The sequence below is a fragment of the Equus asinus genome, chromosome 9 (genome assembly GCF_041296235.1).
Source record: "Equus asinus isolate D_3611 breed Donkey chromosome 9, EquAss-T2T_v2, whole genome shotgun sequence".
Lineage (NCBI taxonomy): Eukaryota > Metazoa > Chordata > Mammalia > Perissodactyla > Equidae > Equus > Equus asinus.
Window position 1 is genome coordinate 2,898,013 of NC_091798.1, and position 4,488 is coordinate 2,902,500.

Consider the following 4,488-nt stretch of genomic DNA (forward strand, 5'->3'; position numbering starts at 1 on the left):
GAACTCAGGATACGCTGAAGATTACGGACCCAGCAATCCGGGATGGACAGAGGTCCTATGGTTCTCAGGTGATTGGGACCACTGAGTACAAACAGGGTGGGTGACAGGGACAACTATGGGAAACTGGAATGCGTGGTTGACAAAGAAGGGAGTGAAGTATGAGGGTCCCAGAAGAATGAAAAGGAGTGAGGATTTAGAGAGGAATTAGAGTAACTTTGATATGGGGTTGAGCATGGGAGGGAGACAGGAAGGCTTGAGGGGTCTGGCTACCTGATAGGGCTCAGGGGGCCAGGTGAGGGGCAGAGAGGCTGCTGCTGGAGTGCGGATGAGGGAGAGCACGGAGAGAATGGGCAGGCTGGGCCAGCGAGACCAGGGAGAGAAGCAGCTGACGGGAATTTGAAGGAATCAGAGTGTGCCCAATGCTCTTTGGCTGCTGGGGGCAGGGGGGTTTCCGGGCTTCACGGAGGTGACTGAACTAGGGATCTTGGAACGGGAGAGAAAATGGGACAATTAGGGGACGGGCAAGGGGTTTGGATAGCGTGGGGGTGGCAGACATAGTTGGACTAGGGAGATAAAGGTAGGAGAATACAGTGGTGGTTGCAGGACAGAGCGGGGAGGGAGGTGGAGAAAAGGACTGAGAAGTGGTGAGAAGAGGGGGGAGCCTGGAGGGGCGAGGTGAAGAGACCAGTCTCAGGAGTTTCTCCAAGAGAAGAGGAGGAAGGAGCAGCTGTGCCCACACCTCTCTCTCTCTCTGCCCCCTCATCCATGGGCAGATGTGCCGTGTAACGCCTTCGAGCAACTGTTGTTGGGATGATGAATCCAGCACTGACTCCTTCTTTGGAGAGAACACAGGATGGTTTTCTGATTTCAAAAGCAATGCAGGAAAAACAGAGAACATTGGAAATGTTTGAATAGCACAAAGACAAACTACATGCCAGGAATCTCACAGTGAAAATATCATGGTTGACTTGATGTGCATGTTTCTCTCTGTCTCTCACTCTCGTCCTTTGACTTCCTGTCACCCCCACTGAAGTGGGTAACACCCGCTGGGGCACACTTGGTTCTCATCCCCTCCAGGTTGTTCTGGGGCCAAAGAGCCTGGCTTGGCGCTGGTCCAGGAGGCTTCTGCTCATGCCGACTACCACTCACTCAGAAGCCACCACTGGGAGGGTGGAACCCTATGAGTGAGGTCAGTGTTCGCCAGCTCCAGGCACTCCTCTGACGGCATCATGATTTCTGCTACACATGATGTCCTCTGTCAGTTACATTATCTTTACCCTGACTCTCAGGTTTTTTCACTTAGCATCATCCTAAGCAATCACCGATTTTCTTCTTCAATCCTTTAAATAAGTCCAAGTTTATAAATATTGAAAAAAGTTCCATCTATATATCAACTAACATCTCAAGGATTATATCTTGGACAGAAGATTTTAAGGGTGCTCGTTTCTTTCATAGCACTTGCCTCCGTTTGTGCTGAGCTCCACTCCTTTGTGCAATTGCTAACTCACACATGTCTCTCTCACCACATTTCTGCTCTAAGGTGTTAGAACAGTGTGTGTTTTGCCTTCCCATTGGGTATCGAAGGCCAAGCACATAGCACAGGGCCAGACTGATGGGAAGGGATCTATCACTGTTTGCTAAGTGACAAAATGGATTATTTACACATCAAACAACTCTGTAAGCAAAGTAGCTTTTACACCCACTTTAGGGTGAAGAAAGTGAGGCTTAAGGATGGGCACTAGTTTGTCCATGTTCATGCAGCCAGCAAGTAGCTGAGCCAGGATGTGACCCCATTGTAGAGAGACTGCAGATAAACACAAATGCTCAAAAATGCTGCTACCCAGAGATAATGCCTGAAAGGGGGTTGACAGGAAATGAACTTGGACAGTCTGTGTGGAGTGGTACTGGAAGCAATCTGCATGTTGGGAAAGGAGGAGTTTGGGGTTTATGCCATCTGCCTTACAAAGCGATCTGGAGCTTTCAGACAAGAAAATGATTTATCCTTCTGAGGATTGTTGTCTTTACGGAGAGAGACGAGTAAAATAAAGAGACTGGAAAATGGTAAAATGTGTTTCTGTCCCCACACCCAGAGATGACGCCATCCTCTAGGGTGAGAATCAGAAAAGTCAGGGTTTGAGCGTGACCAGCCATAGGCAGAACTAATTAGCCACCTACATGGCTTTCTTTCTTTCTTTTTAATAAATTAAGATTTAATGTTTTTACTCATCACTGCACATGATTTATATAAAACATTTCTTGTTGTAAATCATTTAAACACCCCAGAAATCTACAAATTGAAAGTTTCTCCTCACATCCCGTTTCTGACCCATCTCTCCCTCAAGACACACACAGTCATTCTTTCTACAGGCCTGTCCTGTTTACAGTTTATGTCTGTCCTTCCAGTCATGTTTCTCTACATATTTGTAAATCTCCGTGCATGCTATAGAAATGGGTTCATACTGTGTGTAGGATTGGGGAATTCCCTAGTATGGCTGTACCATGTTTACCTATCTCCTATCAATGCACATTTGGGTTGCATCCCAGCCGTGAACATTCTGAATATAGAAGCTGCAAATCTGACATTTTGATGGACCTCTGGGTCAGGGACTAATGTTCAGGATGTGGTGCTCATAATAGAAGGGGATGAGGCCTGTCTCTGAGATCCTGCACCTGCTACACCAGAGGTCAGCAAGCCTTCTGTAAGGGCCCAGACAGGAAATATTTTCAGCTTTGTGAGCCATGCAGTCTCTGTCACAATGTCAACTCTGTGGTTGTAGCAAAAAAGCAGCCACGGACAGTAGACAAACAGCTGGGCGTGGCTGGGTGCCAGTAAAACTTTATTGACAAACATAGGCAGCCAGTCCATGAGCTGTAGTCAGTTGAGGAAAAGAATAATCTTTTCAATAAATGATGATAGGACAGCTGGATATCCATATGCACAAGAATGTGGACCTCATGCCTTATTAAAAATCTCACACCATTTAGAAAAATTAATTCCAGATGGATCATATAGCTGAGTGTAATGACTAAGATGATAAAGGTCTTGGAAGAAAACATATGTGTAAATCGTTGTGACCTTGGCTAGGCAATTCTTTTTTAGAGATGACACCCAATTAATCACGCCTTTCTGTCAGGAAATGCTGACGGTGCCTGGCCCTCCCCATTTTGACTCAGCTCGGCCTCAGCAAGGCCTTACCCTCATCCCCAGGAATATAAGCTTGGAGATGTCCCTTGCTTCCCCAGCTTTGCACAGAATCAATGGCCTCTATTCTAGACAAAGAATGCTTTGGGTCAGTCCATGGAGAAGGTGAGGATGGGAACACTACTGGGCGGACCTGGGCAGAAAAGTACCTCGCACTTCACAAGTGTTATAGATGACCATTTGTTTTTGTTCTTCCACTAGAGGGTAAGAGCTGAGAAAACATAAATCTTCTGTTTGTTGTTTTTAGTTCCCAAGGCCCAGCACAGAGCCAGGTGCACAGAATGTCCTCCGCACTGTTGGTTGAATGAAACTAGGGATCTTCATGAAACATCATGATCTTTTTGAAACCCACATTATGAAGTCACTACCATATTCAGTTCAAGTTCAAATACCATTCTGGACCCAAAGAGGATTTCTCTTTAGGGGCTCATGGACAGTAAGATCCAAGATGGTCACTATTCAGTCAGAAGCATCCATGGAGTGGAGATGAAAATGCTCCTGGTTTTCTTGCTCCAGGTGCATCAGGAGCCTCACTTTTACTCCTCTCCAGGATTCTGAAATTTAAAGCACAGCTCAGCTCTTCATCTTGGGATGCACGTGGTGTCTGGGAATCCTGCAGGTGGGACCAGCTGCCCACATCATGGCCTACCTCTTCACCATCATCAGCCTGCAGGGCGTCTTCATTTTCCTGGTGCACTGCCTCCTCAGCCAGGAGGTACCACTGTGTGACACCCACTCAGGACTCTTCCCATCTTACTCCTCCCAGTGAGCTAACCCAGAGTCTGCTTTGCCTCTGCAGGTCCAGGAGCAGTACAGGAAATGGTTCTCAAGGGTCAGGAAAACCAAAACTGAGTCTGAGAAGTACACACTCTCCAGCAGGGCCGTGTCTGATGCCTCCAAACACAGTGTGGTAAGGGCATGCATAGCTCCCAGAGCACTTCACTAACAGATCTGCTTGAGCAGCACATGCCTACCACACCGGGCAACCTGGGTATATAGGAGGTGATGCCCCAGAATGACTCACACTTAGTTTACTCCTGTACTCATTCAGGCACTTCCCTGTCATGAGAGGCGTTCTTCCTGTACTTGTGTCTACTGTCTTTCTATGCTCATCTTTACGCTTGCCCATGGAGGTCCCATTCCCCACATGTGTGGAGCACCTGTTTGGTGTCACATGGTCCATGTGCTTTTTAATTTTCCTTGGTGAGAAGATAGAAAACACTTACTCACAATCAAAGATGCTATAGTAAGCTCCATAAGCAGGAACTAATGCTCTGAAGCAGTGA